Genomic DNA, 19,147 nt, shown 5'->3' with positions numbered 1-19,147 from the left:
CTGAGCCTGCGCGTCCGGAGCCTGTGCTCCGCAACGGGAGAGGCCACAACAGTGAGAGGCACGCGTACTGCAAAAAAAAAAAAAAAAAAAATTAAAAAAATTAAAATTTTTTATCTAGTCTCTAACATGATAGTGATACAGAGATATTTGTACTGTATTTGGTCATGGGCGGTGGTTATTTGGAGTGCGGGCGGGCACACGTGCATGCTGCATCACTGATTTTACCATGAGTTAAAATTCAATCTGTTCCTTCCTATTTCCCACATCTTCTCATAATAAAACGTGCTTAAATGACATTTTAAAATAATTTTCAGATTTTGTGTTACTACTGTTATTAGAAAACCTTATTACGCATTTTTGTCATCTTTTGTAATTCTTAGTAGCCATGAAGTCTCCATTACATTCTTCCCTGCTGCCTAAACCTTGGTTTATTTAATAGATGCTGGACATCAAAGTGTAACTAATGGGCCATAAGACAATTTTATCACCTTCACGGACTAATTGCTAAAATGGCCTTTATTTAATTCTCTGAGGACTGATCTCCAAGAAAATTACAACCTGGTGACAAAATGAACAGAAAACTCAGTGTTAAGCCCCCATTGTAACAGAGTGGCAAATAGTGGCCACTTGGATGGTAATAATAAATATGAATCAAATTAGTACCTCTCCAGTTCAATTATCATGACATTTGCTTAAAAACTGCTTTCTTCCTATAAAATTGAACCGTTTAACTGATTTTTTCCAGCCCAAAGAAAACAATTTTACTATAGTGGCCACTGATCAATTCTTTAACAAAACTTCTAGTTAGAGACTAACTTTTAGAAAAAATTGACTTAATAGTTCCCATATAATTGAAGAGAGCCTAATAAGCCATTTTCTGTATTAGGATAGAAAGCCTTGTTAAGATAACTAAATATTAATAATGCTTTTTCACTCTTCAAATACAAATTAAGAAAAAAAAGGAACTTCTAAATGAAAATATGGAATCAATGAATTAAATTCAGCTAACACAAGTGAGTTTTACCCTTCAGAAATGGGCTGTACTTCTTACTAGCCAAGGATTCCTGAAACAAGGAACCTGGCTTCACTTGTATTACCATAAATATTTTGATCCAAGAGAACATTAACTGATTTTCCATATCAGGAAAATACTTCATCTTTCAGGCCATCTTCAACCACTGTACGCAATTTTCAAGCGAGGAAAGGCAAAGACAGACCCAATCACTTATTAGCAGGGTTTGTGAAAACATAGCCAAAGTAGCCTGGCCTCTAATTTTGAGTTCAAAATTTTATCAAAAACCACATTTTTCTGAACTAGTTAAACAGACAATAGCCTCCTTGATCTCTCATTACTTTGAAAACATAATTAATGATCTATCGTTTATTTTTTAATATTTGAAACTTGAAACACAAGCCAAATACAGTTCTTAAACTGTGTGACTTCTCTTACAATTATCATAGTGTGTGATCCCTCAAGTGTGCAAATTGATTTCTTTTCTCTGTACATTATGTGTAACCAAGGTTTACAGATGTAGTTTGCCCTTGCACACAAAGCCTTCACCAATGTGTTGCCATAACTAAACAGTCTGCTTCACTTTCAGGCTGTAAACAGGGAATTTACAAGTTCTCCACTAATAGAAAAAGCCTACACATCTATTTTGAGTCTGTCTAGCCTGAAGTGCTGGAAAATTCTCAAGACATCCTCCTCAGGTCCACTGGGGGTGGGAGGGAAAAGTGAGGCTCATCAAGATAATAAGTCATCCTTGTACATATTCAACAGAAGGCACACAACTGAACACATCCAACTTATTCATACCTGTGGAGGATTGCTCTTTGTAGGATTCTTAACGTGTTTGCTGCTCTGTTTGGGAGTATTCAGTTCTGCTATAGAAGTCAAGAAAAACACTGGAATGGATAAAACTCATAAGAAACGTCAGAAAGTCAGTCAGTCAGTAAAGCATATTACATATGGGCTGCATAAATGGAATATATGGTGTTTAATATGAATAAAAACAATGAAACAAATAAGAGTTTTATTTTGAGATAGAAAGGCATGGAAAGACCAAGAAAGCCCTAAATATTCATAAGGTACAGCTCATGCTGCCTCGGTGACAGCTATGGTATCATGGGTGCAGCCACCCATTCATTCCCCAGATGTGCTCTACTTGTGGAATGCAGGTAAAAGCTACAGATGCGCAGTGAGCCACACCCATGGCCAGATGCTGGCCGGATCCCCAGCTCTTGCATCTCTCTGATAGAAAAGCGTGCGTTGGCTGAAGGCACCTTTCAGTTGCCAAGGCCCCTTGCTTCGCTTCCTAGATTAGTTTCCGATGGCTGCCGTAACAAACTGCCCCGAACGTAGTGACTTAAACCACAATAATTAATTATCTTACAGTACTGTGGGTTGCAAGTCGGACGTGAATTTCACTGGGCAAAAATCACGGTGTCAGCTGGGCTGCTTTGCTTTCTGAAGGCTTTACAGGAGAAGCCATTTTCTTGCCTTTTCTAGCTCCTAGAGTCCACTGGCATTCTGTACCCAGTGGTCCCTTGCTTCATCTTCCAAGTCCGCAACAATCACACCTTTATGACCCTACATTCATCCTCACCTCTGCCCTGACTATAGCCCGGAAATGTACTCCAATGTTTAAGCACACGTTTGATCAGATTAGATTCATCTAAATAATCCAGTATCATCTCCCCACCTCAAGGTCCTTAACACAGTCACAGCTGCAAAATCCCTTTTGCTATGTAAGACAACATATTGGCAGCTTCTCGAATTAGTGCATCAAGATTTTGGGGGGCTAGTCTGGCTACCACAGCTGCTATAACCACACTCCCAGTGGGGAGGGCCACAGCCTGTGAACATGACATAACCCAGGACTTGGGCAGGATGCGCCTTCCATCTGCCTGCTCCCTATTCCACGTGTGTCCATTTAACCAGTCCCTTTTCCTTTGCGATCCCTGTATATTTGTAATTTATTTAGTAAACATAGTGATTCAAGCACCTACCTTTGGTTTGTCTTTCTCTTTCATGGGCTCTGGAATGATCTGCCTGAGAGTGTACCCGGAGGATACCCTGGAATCAAAGTAACTCTCCAGACAACAGGATCTCAGTCTCGGTTGGCCCCCAGCTGGAGCCTCTCAAACCCCACAACCTCATATATGTAAATCATGATTAATCTCAAATGAGAAAATAAATAATTGGTCATTTATCTTTCCTGGAATAAAAACAAGTCTCTTTCTGAAAGAGTAGAAGATCAAATCAATCAAAAAGAAACTTAGCTGAGTAGGAAGAAGTAGAAATAGAAAGGGAAATAGTTTTATTTCAATAGAAACTAGAAACCATAAGAGGCATACTGCTTGGATTACCAAGAATTGCGACTTATCTAAGTAGAAATTGAAGATCAAAGAGGGAATAATTTTTGGTAGACAAGAAAGGCCAGCTTCAAAGCAGGAAGAGTTTAAAACTAGAAAAATAATTCTGATTTTTTTAGTAGGGCAGGCCAAAAAGACCTGACTTACGTATATTCTTGGCCTGAAAGATGCAATAACGTTCTTTGTGTCCTAGGTTTCTTAATTTTATTTTTTAAGCTGGACCCTGTATCCATTTGAGGCACCCAATATTCATCTATCTGCATTAATGCAACAAACATTTACTTGGCACCTGTTATATGCAAAGCGTTTTGCTAGGTGCCTTAAGCCTGGCTTTTGGAAAACAAAAATTGAAACTAATGACTATAGCATATAAAATGTTGCAAGATCTGGCTCTTGTCAACCCTTCCAGCTTCTCATTTCAGCCTTCCCCTTGCTCAGCCACAATGTCAGCCTTCCTGCCGTTCAGCACCCCAAGTTATGTCCACTCTCAAGGTCTTTGCTATTGCTTCCTCCGGAATGCTCTTTTCAGATTCTGTTCCAGGTTGACTGTTCCCCGTGTTCGGTGTTTGTTCATATGTCACTCCAGAACTGTCTCGTCTGCCACCCCGGCTAAAGCGGCATCCCCCACTCCCACCCCAGCTGTGTTTTGTGGGATCACTTCTTCCACAGCACTGGTCACCACCTGCAATTACCTTGTCTATTTGTTTACTTGGAGTTATTTCATCTGTTTCCTTGTTTCTGTTTACTAGAATGCAAGCTCCATGAGACAGGTATTTTGTCTGTGTTCTCACCACTGTATCACCAACACCCAGTACTCACTGTTTTGCACATTTTAAATAAAACCTGAATGATTAAATAATGACTAAGTGAATGGATAGACTTAAAGATGAGTTTGATTCTGTATTCTGATAACACTGTACAATTTATAATTCTACTGAGATGTGAGGTATGCACAAAGCCAAAAATTGTCATGTTTCTGGTTGGGTTATATTCATGGTTCCCAAACTGTGTGCCAAAGCACGCCAGGAAACCTCAATTAGCATTCAGAGGTGACCCTGGATATTTTAAACACCTGAGGAATTTATAGCAAAACATGTATTAGACACAATGAGAAATGCTAGATCGAGGTAGTTCACACTTTCAAGGCTAGATCACATTACATTTTTTGATGATGTCATATTTTTGTGAAGATGGGTTTTCTACGGTTGCTGTGATAACAAGCAAATACCATGCAAAAATCAGTGTGGAAAAGGAAATGAAGTTGGTGGTAACCAGTCTGATTCCGAGACTTGAGAAACTGTAACAGAGCCCAAGAGATAAGTAATTCTGGTTATTGAAATTTAAACTCTCTAGTAACCATATTAAAAAAAGAGAAAAAAGGCAGATTAAATTAATTTTAATGATATATTCTATTTAACCCAGTATGTTAAAAATATTACCATTTTCACATATAATCAATATAAAAACATGAAGGTAATATTTTAAAAATTTTGCATCCTAGTCTTCAATTCAGCAATTCAGAACAGCCACTCTTAAGATGTCCAGCAGCCACATGGGGCCAGTGCTGGTCTACAGCACTCAAACTCTCAAGCAGAAGGCATGTTGCATTACAAAATTCTGCAATTTTTTTGATCTAAAGAAGAAAAAATTTATCCAGGTCTTATGGCAAATAACCAATAATTGAACACAAAAGAGAAGCTAAGAAGATAAAAATACTGTTTGCATTATTACGAAATAATAGTCCATCAGTGATTTCATACTTATTCATCTAATGGAATGGCATTCTTTTTTTTTTTCATTTTACAAGCATTTATTATTTCTATTCACTCCATCACTTACTGAACATTTAAATAAAAACAAGACTTGCCATAAAACAAACAAATGAACATTACAAAATAGAAACAGACTCACAGATACAGAGAACAAACTAGTGGTTACCAGTGGGGAGAGGGAAGGGAGGAGGAGTGAGATAAGGGTAGGGGATTAAAAGGTACAAACTACCATGTGTAAAATAAATAAGCTACAAGTATATATTGTACAGCACAGAGAGTATAGCCAATATTTTATAAAAACTTTAAATGTAGTGTAATCTATAAAAATGTTGAATCACTATGCTGTACATCTCAAACTAATATAGTATTGTAAATCAACTATACTTCAATTTTTAAAAAAGACTTGCCATTTTAAAACGCCTACTAAGTGAAACAGAAATTTCACTTCCAAGTGACAAAACCAGTTTAAGCTAGCTCAAGCCAGAGAGAGAAAGAAAGAGAATTTATTGGTTCATGCAGCTGGAAAAGTCAAGGCATGACAGGATCCAGAAATTCAGTATTATCAGAATACTCTCTTTCAACCCCCTTCTCTTGGCTCTGCTTCCTCTGGGTTGGCTTCATTCTCAGGAAAGTGCTTTCCCACCAGGTGGCAACAACAGCTCAGTGTTTATAGGGCCTTTGGCACGCATCATCTCAGAAGGCCTCTTCCTGATATTTCTAGCCAAAGTCTCAGAGAAGGCATGGATTGGTCCATCCAGGTCACATGTCTTCCTTTGAACCAATCCATGTGACCAGGGTTATGGCACTATCTCTGGAGTTGGAGATTAAGGCAAACCCCATCTAAGCTGAGTGGGCTGAGGATAAACAACGTTTGGGTGCCCAAAGGAAAACAAAACTGTCCACCACACTTTGTTCACATCAGGCACCATATATATATCACCTCACTAAATCACAAGTACCCTGTGTAGGTTGTAATGGCATTCTTTTAATGAGATAATTTGTTTAAAGCATTTACACAGTATCTGGCATGATTCTGGATAAGTATTGAGTATTGTTATTAATACCAAGGAAGACATATCAGTTTATCAACATCCATGATGTGACTAAGAAGAAAGAAAGCACAAAAGTACAAAGTACCCATCAATTACTTTTAGACTCTTTCTGGTAAACACTGGCCAAATAATTACAACAGAAAATATTTATAAGAAGAAGGTAAATGGTAAATTGAGCATTTCCTAAGCACTTAAATACCTTTCAGGTTTCTGAGCCTTATTACAGTATTCAGCTCTGAGTGTCTCAAATACAAGTCTATATCTTTACTGTTTTGATCAAGGCTAATCAGTGTTTCTACAAATGACCCAATTCTGTTCCTTTTTACAGATGAGTAATATTCCACTGTATATATGTACCACATCTTGTTTATCCATTCCTCTGTTGATGGACATTTAAGTTGCTTCCATGTCCTGGCTATTGTAAATAGTGCTTCAGTGAACATTGTGGTGCATGTGTCTTTTTGAATTCTGGAAATTGGGTCATTTGTAGAGACATGGATGGACCTAGAGACTGTCATACAGAGTGATGTAGGTTAGAAAGAGAAAAACAAATATTGTATATTAACGCATACATGTGAAATCTAGAAAAATGATATAGATGATCTTATTTGCAAAGCAGAAATAGAGACACAGATGTAAGGAACAAATGTACAGATACCAAGAGGAAAACGTGGAGGGGTGGGATGAATTGGGAGATCGGGATAGACGTATATACACTATTGGTACTATGTGCAAAATCGATAACTAATGAGATCCTACTGTATAGCACAGGGAACTCTACTCTGTGGTGACCTAAATGGGAAGGAAATCCAAAAAAGAGGGGAGATTTTATATATATATATATATATATATACACATATATATGTATATATATATATATGGCTGATTCACTTTGCTATACAGTAGAAAGTAGCACAACATTGTAAAGCAATTATACTCCAATAAAAATTAATTATAAAAAAAAGAAGGCTAATCAGTGTTTCAACCAGGAATTTTCAGGAGTTTGCTATTATTCATACGTCCCTCATTTTTGTTCAGCTTAGGGGAAAAGAAATAATGTGCTAATGTTTTATTTCCACATTCTCTATTAAGAAATCCCTTCCGTTACCCTGTCCATGTTTCTTCCCACTTAGGCAAGAATGTGGCAAATGTGACCATTCTTACCCTAGTTAAAACAGAGTAAGCATTCCCTTCAAGCATGAATTAATGCTAACCTTTGTAAGGATGTATTTAACCTCTTAAAAATCCTGCTAGTTTCTGAAATATTCATTGTACTGAAATCAATAAATCACTGAAATCCCCACTGGGAGGGAAACTTCCTGAGGTCTCAAAGGCCAAGCCAGAGTGGAACTAGTAAACATCAGTTTCTCACAGACATGCAATTAGAACATCTGTTTGTGTCTTCTATGCCTCTTAAGATGTTTACTCTGTTAATTGTAGGCATAACATGGGTATCCATCAGTATTTTTGTTTTCACTCCCACTACAGGAATTCAATAACAGAGTTCTAACCCGGGCCAACTACCTTACTGGTCAATTAGCAACTTGTCTTTTGAAAGAGAGTATAAGAAATGCAGTTTGTCAGAAGCAAACGATGACTGGTGAGAGACAATCATGAGAAAGATCTGCAAGTTGCAGTATGGATGAACATATCACCCATGTGATATTTAAATGGTTCTGAAGTTCATAATTGGGTTGATTATATCAAAAGAGCCACCTCTGGGATCTAGGGATAGATTGTGAGCTTCTATAAGCATTTTAAATGCTAAGTTCATTAGCCTTTCCAGCTGTGCTGTTAATTTTCCAGCTTGGGTCTTTCTGCATGAATGGGTAGTAATCTTCTGTAGTTTCCTCAGTTTTAGAGTATTGGGAGAAATAGAGAAAGTATGTACCAAAATGCCTGAATTACAGATTACTGAAAATCATTAATTACATTTTAGTAAATTATCTACATTTAAAAATCGTGCTAGATAAATAAAACAATCGTGAATTCATAAAATTAATCCACTTGAAAACTTTGAAATATTGGTGAAATTTAGAAAGATAGTTTACAGATTATGTTCTAATGGTATCATAATCCTTAAAAGATATTTAGCACACCAAAATTTGGGTTTCAGCTATCTATCTATAATATTGTTAAATGAATAAAATAGTTCTGCAGCATTTACTATGATCTTTACTTGGTATTTACCCAGTAACCTTAACTTGTTCCCATCCACAGAAATGATTATGTAATAGTAAGCATCTGTATAAAATCTTGAAAGTATAATTGACATTTAATTTATACAAATTTCTCCCTGTCAAATAATTACCCGGTATTTTAATAAGGAATAAAATACAGTATTACTTTCATCTTAATTTCCATTCATTATTTCTGATGATTGTGAATAATGACAATTGCCATGAATGGCAAAACAGTAGAAGCAAGAATTTGACAGTATTTAGCAACTAGCTTGCTCTGTGTCCAACACTGTCTCTGAAATATACCAGCTGGTTTAGGAGTGTATTTCTATGTCACCTGTCCTTTAAAGGAGGAAATTAAATAGAAAGTAATACTCACCTGAAATCAAATTTCAAGATGGACTTCACATCTACAATTTAAGTTGAAATTTCTGAACTTCCTCAAAAGTAAGCACAACTACAGTAAAAACTCGTTTGCTAAATGTTCTGCCTAAAATGATATTTTTCCAACATCTGGAAACACTACTTTTCCTCCTTTCTAAAGGAAAGGAGGCTGAAGCTTGATGAAGAAATTTTATTTCAATGACTGTGGAACAGATAGGCTCCACACTGGAACTATACCGATGCAGGGCTTTTCCAGTTCACAGAATGCCCTGGGCTGTTCATGGCTAAGAGGTGTTCTTTTCTAAGGTTTATGGAACAACCCCCGACACCCACACACGCTTAACACACCTATCTTAGCTCTAGGAATCAGTCCTGTCATCAAACTGCTTCCATACGGCTTCATAGTCACTTGTCTATTGTCACAAACTCACTTCTCTATTGTCGCAAGACTCAAATTAACCCTTTGTCCTTATTGCTATGTATGTATTCTGTTTCTAAGTTAAACCAGAATGGTAGCTTCACTGGGATTGGATTCATGCTAGAGTGATTTCTACATTCCCCTGTTGTTCTATCTCAGTCACAGATAGGGATGATAGAAAACATACATTTGTATATATTGGTTTTGTTCATGTTACAGCCTCGGGCAATTATGAAAACAGATAAGCAATACTTATAGCCTATGACTTCAATACACATGCTCTAAGCCGCTATGCCATCCAGCCTCTTCATAATAAAAAACTCAACACCTACTTTAGATACCAACTAAGGAACACGTTTATTTGAACTATGACCAAAAGAAAATGGGATTTTTCTAAATAAGGGCTCTATTACAAGAGTGATGTAAAATAAAAAACTTCCACAAAAGTTTCGTGTGACTCTTCAAAACCTGGCATGTGAACTTTAGAAAAAAAAATACATGCAATGTTTACAATAAAATACATAATTTGGTTTTATGTTAAACATTAGTAGGCACATATTTATATGTTTCTGAGATGTAAATCAAACAGCGAGGTAGACTTCCTTGACTTGCAAACCTACAAGTAAAGCAGTAAAGTTACATCCCTCAGAGAGCATACCAGACTGTACAGCTGTTCAGCTGAATTATGCATTATATGGCCAAGTCAATTTATCATGAAAATTGACCAGATTTCCTGCAGGCTAATCCAGTATGGTTTTGATAACGTAAATATAAGATAAAACACATCATAATTCACATTGCTATAATCTAGACTTAACCAAAGCTCAGCAGTTTTGAAAGCATTAATTTATGTAATGATCATTACATCAAAGTCGAGTACCAAGGTGATAATTTAATAAATGATTCACAAAATTTCTAAAACTGTCTCTAAAATAGATAGGGCTAAGTTCTGTGAAATTCACCAAAGTTGGCAACAACAAAAAGAATAGGGATGGGAATAAGGGGAGTGTTGTTTATTCTTTAAATCTTGTACTCCTTACAAAACCGGCAGCTACATAAAATTTCTTTAATCACAGGATAACAAAATGTCAGAATTGCAAAGGAAAGAAATTTATATCTAGTCAGGAACATAATTAAGAAAAACAAGGTGGGTTTTAAGATTATTGTATAAATTTGATGATCATCCACAAAGAAAAGCTCAAATCAAATGCAACCTTGTAGGTCAAATTTTTTTCTTATCAATTATATGTACATTTTTGAAACCCTCTAGCCCAGTTTGTATACCTGTAGTACATAGCAGCCTGGACGGGCTTTATCATAGCACTTCTGCTGCTTACCTTGTCACACACAAAAATTTTCTATTTAATTTCCAGTCTCCTAAATTATACCATAAGTACCTTAAGGACAAAAATCTATCTATCTTACTTTCTCTCTGTTGCTAATATCTAGTATACTGTTGTAGTTCTTTAAATATTTGTTGAATTAAACAAAATTCAGCACGGTAACTTTTAAGCACAAGGGAAATCTGTTTCACTCTGTTTCTGGTATTATACGTTCACACACCAAGGGAAAGCGAGTGTTTATGTGTGTGTATATGGAAGTTATACATACATATTTATATATAATTTGTGTATAACGATATATATGCAGCTATATATCGTTATACACAAATTATATATAAATATGTATGTATAACTTCCATATACACACACATAAACACTCGCTTTCCCTTGGTGTGTGAACGTATAATACCAGAAACAGAGTGAAACAGATTTCCCTTGTGCTTAAAAGTTACCGTGCTGAATTTTGTTTAATTCAACAAATATTTAAAGAACTACAACAGTATACTAGATATTAGCAACAGAGAGAAAGTAAGATAGATAGATTTTTGTCCTTAAGGTACTTATGGTATAATTTAGGAGACTGGAAATTAAATAGAAAATTTTTGTGTGTGACAAGGTAAGCAGCAGAAGTGCTATGATAAAGCCCGTCCAGGCTGCTATGTACTACAGGTATACAAACTGGGCTAGAGGGTTTCAAAAATGTACATATAATTGATAAGAAAAAAATTTGACCTACAAGGTTGCATTTGATTTGAGCTTTTCTTTGTGGATGATCATCAAATTTATACAATAATCTTAAAACCCACCTTGTTTTTCTTAATTATGTTCCTGACTAGATATAAATTTCTTTCCTTTGCAATTCTGACATTTTGTTATCCTGTGATTAAAGAAATTTTATGTAGCTGCCGGTTTTGTAAGGAGTACAAGATTTAAAGAATAAACAACACTCCCCTTATTCCCATCCCTATTCTTTTTGTTGTTGCCAACTTTGGTGAATTTCACAGAACTTAGCCCTATCTATTTTAGAGACAGTTTTAGAAATTTTGTGAATCATTTATTAAATTATCACCTTGGTACTCGACTTTGATGTAATGATCATTACATAAATTAATGCTTTCAAAACTGCTGAGCTTTGGTTAAGTCTAGATTATAGCAATGTGAATTATGATGTGTTTTATCTTATATTTACGTTATCAAAACCATACTGGATTAGCCTGCAGGAAATCTGGTCAATTTTCATGATAAATTGACTTGGCCATATAATGCATAATTCAGCTGAACAGCTGTACAGTCTGGTATGCTCTCTGAGGGATGTAACTTTACTGCTTTACTTGTAGGTTTGCAAGTCAAGGAAGTCTACCTCGCTGTTTGATTTACATCTCAGAAACATATAAATATGTGCCTACTAATGTTTAACATAAAACCAAATTATGTATTTTATTGTAAACATTGCATGTATTTTTTTTTCTAAAGTTCACATGCCAGGTTTTGAAGAGTCACACGAAACTTTTGTGGAAGTTTTTTATTTTACATCACTCTTGTAATAGAGCCCTTATTTAGAAAAATCCCATTTTCTTTTGGTCATAGTTCAAATAAACGTGTTCCTTAGTTGGTATCTAAAGTAGGTGTTGAATTTTTTATTATGAAGAGGCTGGATGGCATAGCGGCTTAGAGCATGTGTATTGAAGTCATAGGCTATAAGTATTGCTTATCTGTTTTCATAATTGCCCGAGGCTGTAACATGAACAAAACCAATATATACAAATGTATGTTTTCTATCATCCCTATCTGTGACTGAGATAGAACAACAGGGGAATGTAGAAATCACTCTAGCATGAATCCAATCCCAGTGAAGCTACCATTCTGGTTTAACTTAGAAACAGAATACATACATAGCAATAAGGACAAAGGGTTAATTTGAGTCTTGCGACAATAGAGAAGTGAGTTTGTGACAATAGACAAGTGACTATGAAGCCGTATGGAAGCAGTTTGATGACAGGACTGATTCCTAGAGCTAAGATAGGTGTGTTAAGCGTGTGTGGGTGTCGGGGGTTGTTCCATAAACCTTAGAAAAGAACACCTCTTAGCCATGAACAGCCCAGGGCATTCTGTGAACTGGAAAAGCCCTGCATCGGTATAGTTCCAGTGTGGAGCCTATCTGTTCCACAGTCATTGAAATAAAATTTCTTCATCAAGCTTCAGCCTCCTTTCCTTTAGAAAGGAGGAAAAGTAGTGTTTCCAGATGTTGGAAAAATATCATTTTAGGCAGAACATTTAGCAAACGAGTTTTTACTGTAGTTGTGCTTACTTTTGAGGAAGTTCAGAAATTTCAACTTAAATTGTAGATGTGAAGTCCATCTTGAAATTTGATTTCAGGTGAGTATTACTTTCTATTTAATTTCCTCCTTTAAAGGACAGGTGACATAGAAATACACTCCTAAACCAGCTGGTATATTTCAGAGACAGTGTTGGACACAGAGCAAGCTAGTTGCTAAATACTGTCAAATTCTTGCTTCTACTGTTTTGCCATTCATGGCAATTGTCATTATTCACAATCATCAGAAATAATGAATGGAAATTAAGATGAAAGTAATACTGTATTTTATTCCTTATTAAAATACCGGGTAATTATTTGACAGGGAGAAATTTGTATAAATTAAATGTCAATTATACTTTCAAGATTTTATACAGATGCTTACTATTACATAATCATTTCTGTGGATGGGAACAAGTTAAGGTTACTGGGTAAATACCAAGTAAAGATCATAGTAAATGCTGCAGAACTATTTTATTCATTTAACAATATTATAGATAGATAGCTGAAACCCAAATTTTGGTGTGCTAAATATCTTTTAAGGATTATGATACCATTAGAACATAATCTGTAAACTATCTTTCTAAATTTCACCAATATTTCAAAGTTTTCAAGTGGATTAATTTTATGAATTCACGATTGTTTTATTTATCTAGCACGATTTTTAAATGTAGATAATTTACTAAAATGTAATTAATGATTTTCAGTAATCTGTAATTCAGGCATTTTGGTACATACTTTCTCTATTTCTCCCAATACTCTAAAACTGAGGAAACTACAGAAGATTACTACCCATTCATGCAGAAAGACCCAAGCTGGAAAATTAACAGCACAGCTGGAAAGGCTAATGAACTTAGCATTTAAAATGCTTATAGAAGCTCACAATCTATCCCTAGATCCCAGAGGTGGCTCTTTTGATATAATCAACCCAATTATGAACTTCAGAACCATTTAAATATCACATGGGTGATATGTTCATCCATACTGCAACTTGCAGATCTTTCTCATGATTGTCTCTCACCAGTCATCGTTTGCTTCTGACAAACTGCATTTCTTATACTCTCTTTCAAAAGACAAGTTGCTAATTGACCAGTAAGGTAGTTGGCCCGGGTTAGAACTCTGTTATTGAATTCCTGTAGTGGGAGTGAAAACAAAAATACTGATGGATACCCATGTTATGCCTACAATTAACAGAGTAAACATCTTAAGAGGCATAGAAGACACAAACAGATGTTCTAATTGCATGTCTGTGAGAAACTGATGTTTACTAGTTCCACTCTGGCTTGGCCTTTGAGACCTCAGGAAGTTTCCCTCCCAGTGGGGATTTCAGTGATTTATTGATTTCAGTACAATGAATATTTCAGAAACTAGCAGGATTTTTAAGAGGTTAAATACATCCTTACAAAGGTTAGCATTAATTCATGCTTGAAGGGAATGCTTACTCTGTTTTAACTAGGGTAAGAATGGTCACATTTGCCACATTCTTGCCTAAGTGGGAAGAAACATGGACAGGGTAACGGAAGGGATTTCTTAATAGAGAATGTGGAAATAAAACATTAGCACATTATTTCTTTTCCCCTAAGCTGAACAAAAATGAGGGACGTATGAATAATAGCAAACTCCTGAAAATTCCTGGTTGAAACACTGATTAGCCTTCTTTTTTTTATAATTAATTTTTATTGGAGTATAATTGCTTTACAATGTTGTGCTACTTTCTACTGTATAGCAAAGTGAATCAGCCATATATATATATATATATATATCCCCTCCTTTTTGGATTTCCTTATGTCCTTCATTTTCTTGGACATATTACTCACAGTTATCTTGAAAGCCTATCTGATAATTCCAATATTGGCATCTCCTTGTATTTGTTTCTATGTCTATGTTTTCTCTTGGTTTTTGGCCCTTCACATCTCCTAGGATGTTTGTAATTTGCTTATTGAATGTCAGATATTGTGTATGAAAAATTGTGAGATAATTTGAGACTCTGAGAGGATCTACTTTTGCTTTTGGAAGTTAAGGGAGGGACAGATCATCATAATCCAGTCTGGGTTGAGCAGATTTGTACATATATACAATGGAATAGTACTCAGCCATAAAAAGGAACGAAATTGGGTCATTTGTAGAGACATGGATGGACCTAGAGACTGTCATACAGAGTGATGTAGGTTAGAAAGAGAAAAACAAATATTGTATATTAACGCATACATGTGAAATCTAGAAAAATGATATAGATGATCTTATTTGCAAAGCAGAAATAGAGACACAGATGTAAGGAACAAATGTACAGATACCAAGAGGAAAACGTGGAGGGGTGGGATGAATTGGGAGATCGGGATAGACGTATATACACTATTGGTACTATGTGCAAAATCGATAACTAATGAGATCCTACTGTATAGCACAGGGAACTCTACTCTGTGGTGACCTAAATGGGAAGGAAATCCAAAAAAGAGGGGAGATTTTATATATATATATATATATATATACACATATATATGTATATATATATATATGGCTGATTCACTTTGCTATACAGTAGAAAGTAGCACAACATTGTAAAGCAATTATACTCCAATAAAAATTAATTATAAAAAAAAGAAGGCTAATCAGTGTTTCAACCAGGAATTTTCAGGAGTTTGCTATTATTCATACGTCCCTCATTTTTGTTCAGCTTAGGGGAAAAGAAATAATGTGCTAATGTTTTATTTCCACATTCTCTATTAAGAAATCCCTTCCGTTACCCTGTCCATGTTTCTTCCCACTTAGGCAAGAATGTGGCAAATGTGACCATTCTTACCCTAGTTAAAACAGAGTAAGCATTCCCTTCAAGCATGAATTAATGCTAACCTTTGTAAGGATGTATTTAACCTCTTAAAAATCCTGCTAGTTTCTGAAATATTCATTGTACTGAAATCAATAAATCACTGAAATCCCCACTGGGAGGGAAACTTCCTGAGGTCTCAAAGGCCAAGCCAGAGTGGAACTAGTAAACATCAGTTTCTCACAGACATGCAATTAGAACATCTGTTTGTGTCTTCTATGCCTCTTAAGATGTTTACTCTGTTAATTGTAGGCATAACATGGGTATCCATCAGTATTTTTGTTTTCACTCCCACTACAGGAATTCAATAACAGAGTTCTAACCCGGGCCAACTACCTTACTGGTCAATTAGCAACTTGTCTTTTGAAAGAGAGTATAAGAAATGCAGTTTGTCAGAAGCAAACGATGACTGGTGAGAGACAATCATGAGAAAGATCTGCAAGTTGCAGTATGGATGAACATATCACCCATGTGATATTTAAATGGTTCTGAAGTTCATAATTGGGTTGATTATATCAAAAGAGCCACCTCTGGGATCTAGGGATAGATTGTGAGCTTCTATAAGCATTTTAAATGCTAAGTTCATTAGCCTTTCCAGCTGTGCTGTTAATTTTCCAGCTTGGGTCTTTCTGCATGAATGGGTAGTAATCTTCTGTAGTTTCCTCAGTTTTAGAGTATTGGGAGAAATAGAGAAAGTATGTACCAAAATGCCTGAATTACAGATTACTGAAAATCATTAATTACATTTTAGTAAATTATCTACATTTAAAAATCGTGCTAGATAAATAAAACAATCGTGAATTCATAAAATTAATCCACTTGAAAACTTTGAAATATTGGTGAAATTTAGAAAGATAGTTTACAGATTATGTTCTAATGGTATCATAATCCTTAAAAGATATTTAGCACACCAAAATTTGGGTTTCAGCTATCTATCTATAATATTGTTAAATGAATAAAATAGTTCTGCAGCATTTACTATGATCTTTACTTGGTATTTACCCAGTAACCTTAACTTGTTCCCATCCACAGAAATGATTATGTAATAGTAAGCATCTGTATAAAATCTTGAAAGTATAATTGACATTTAATTTATACAAATTTCTCCCTGTCAAATAATTACCCGGTATTTTAATAAGGAATAAAATACAGTATTACTTTCATCTTAATTTCCATTCATTATTTCTGATGATTGTGAATAATGACAATTGCCATGAATGGCAAAACAGTAGAAGCAAGAATTTGACAGTATTTAGCAACTAGCTTGCTCTGTGTCCAACACTGTCTCTGAAATATACCAGCTGGTTTAGGAGTGTATTTCTATGTCACCTGTCCTTTAAAGGAGGAAATTAAATAGAAAGTAATACTCACCTGAAATCAAATTTCAAGATGGACTTCACATCTACAATTTAAGTTGAAATTTCTGAACTTCCTCAAAAGTAAGCACAACTACAGTAAAAACTCGTTTGCTAAATGTTCTGCCTAAAATGATATTTTTCCAACATCTGGAAACACTACTTTTCCTCCTTTCTAAAGGAAAGGAGGCTGAAGCTTGATGAAGAAATTTTATTTCAATGACTGTGGAACAGATAGGCTCCACACTGGAACTATACCGATGCAGGGCTTTTCCAGTTCACAGAATGCCCTGGGCTGTTCATGGCTAAGAGGTGTTCTTTTCTAAGGTTTATGGAACAACCCCCGACACCCACACACGCTTAACACACCTATCTTAGCTCTAGGAATCAGTCCTGTCATCAAACTGCTTCCATACGGCTTCATAGTCACTTGTCTATTGTCACAAACTCACTTCTCTATTGTCGCAAGACTCAAATTAACCCTTTGTCCTTATTGCTATGTATGTATTCTGTTTCTAAGTTAAACCAGAATGGTAGCTTCACTGGGATTGGATTCATGCTAGAGTGATTTCTACATTCCCCTGTTGTTCTATCTCAGTCACAGATAGGGATGATAGAAAACATACATTTGTATATATTGGTTTTGTTCATGTTACAGCCTCGGGCAATTATGAAAACAGATAAGCAATACTTATAGCCTATGACTTCAATACACATGCTCTAAGCCGCTATGCCATCCAGCCTCTTCATAATAAAAAACTCAACACCTACTTTAGATACCAACTAAGGAACACGTTTATTTGAACTATGACCAAAAGAAAATGGGATTTTTCTAAATAAGGGCTCTATTACAAGAGTGATGTAAAATAAAAAACTTCCACAAAAGTTTCGTGTGACTCTTCAAAACCTGGCATGTGAACTTTAGAAAAAAAAATACATGCAATGTTTACAATAAAATACATAATTTGGTTTTATGTTAAACATTAGTAGGCACATATTTATATGTTTCTGAGATGTAAATCAAACAGCGAGGTAGACTTCCTTGACTTGCAAACCTACAAGTAAAGCAGTAAAGTTACATCCCTCAGAGAGCATACCAGACTGTACAGCTGTTCAGCTGAATTATGCATTATATGGCCAAGTCAATTTATCATGAAAATTGACCAGATTTCCTGCAGGCTAATCCAGTATGGTTTTGATAACGTAAATATAAGATAAAACACATCATAATTCACATTGCTATAATCTAGACTTAACCAAAGCTCAGCAGTTTTGAAAGCATTAATTTATGTAATGATCATTACATCAAAGTCGAGTACCAAGGTGATAATTTAATAAATGATTCACAAAATTTCTAAAACTGTCTCTAAAATAGATAGGGCTAAGTTCTGTGAAATTCACCAAAGTTGGCAACAACAAAAAGAATAGGGATGGGAATAAGGGGAGTGTTGTTTATTCTTTAAATCTTGTACTCCTTACAAAACCGGCAGCTACATAAAATTTCTTTAATCACAGGATAACAAAATGTCAGAATTGCAAAGGAAAGAAATTTATATCTAGTCAGGAACATAATTAAGAAAAACAAGGTGGGTTTTAAGATTATTGTATAAATTTGATGATCATCCACAAAGAAAAGCTCAAATCAAATGCAACCTTGTAGGTCAAATTTTTTTCTTATCAATTATATGTACATTTTTGAAACCCTCTAGCCCAGTTTGTATACCTGTAGTACATAGCAGCCTGGACGGGCTTTATCATAGCACTTCTGCTGCTTACCTTGTCACACACAAAAATTTTCTATTTAATTTCCAGTCTCCTAAATTATACCATAAGTACCTTAAGGACAAAAATCTATCTATCTTACTTTCTCTCTGTTGCTAATATCTAGTATACTGTTGTAGTTCTTTAAATATTTGTTGAATTAAACAAAATTCAGCACGGTAACTTTTAAGCACAAGGGAAATCTGTTTCACTCTGTTTCTGGTATTATACGTTCACACACCAAGGGAAAGCGAGTGTTTATGTGTGTGTATATGGAAGTTATACATACATATTTATATATAATTTGTGTATAACGATATATAGCTGCATATATATCGTTATACACAAATTATATACATACATGTATAT

General features: G+C 35.3%; 1 protein-coding gene across 20 annotated transcripts in view; it reads right to left on the bottom strand.

The window, feature by feature from the left end:
* The window catches only part of LOC114486617 (uncharacterized), a 323,771-nt gene that overhangs the window by 51,176 nt on the left and 253,448 nt on the right, over window positions 1-19,147 (bottom strand). For 19 of the 20 annotated variants that reach the window (XR_008617884.1, XR_008617910.1, XR_008617908.1 and 16 more), the window contains one exon: window positions 1,817-1,884. The exons of the other annotated variant lie outside the window; for it this stretch is intronic. The gene's annotated coding sequence lies outside the window, so the exon portion shown is untranslated. The remainder of the gene's footprint in view (window positions 1-1,816; window positions 1,885-19,147) is intronic. 20 annotated transcript variants of the gene reach the window in all.

The sequence above is a fragment of the Physeter macrocephalus genome, chromosome 7 (genome assembly GCF_002837175.3).
Source record: "Physeter macrocephalus isolate SW-GA chromosome 7, ASM283717v5, whole genome shotgun sequence".
Taxonomy (NCBI): domain Eukaryota; kingdom Metazoa; phylum Chordata; class Mammalia; order Artiodactyla; family Physeteridae; genus Physeter; species Physeter macrocephalus.
Note: the sequence above shows the minus strand (reverse complement) of the source record. Positions and strands in the feature narration are given on the sequence as shown.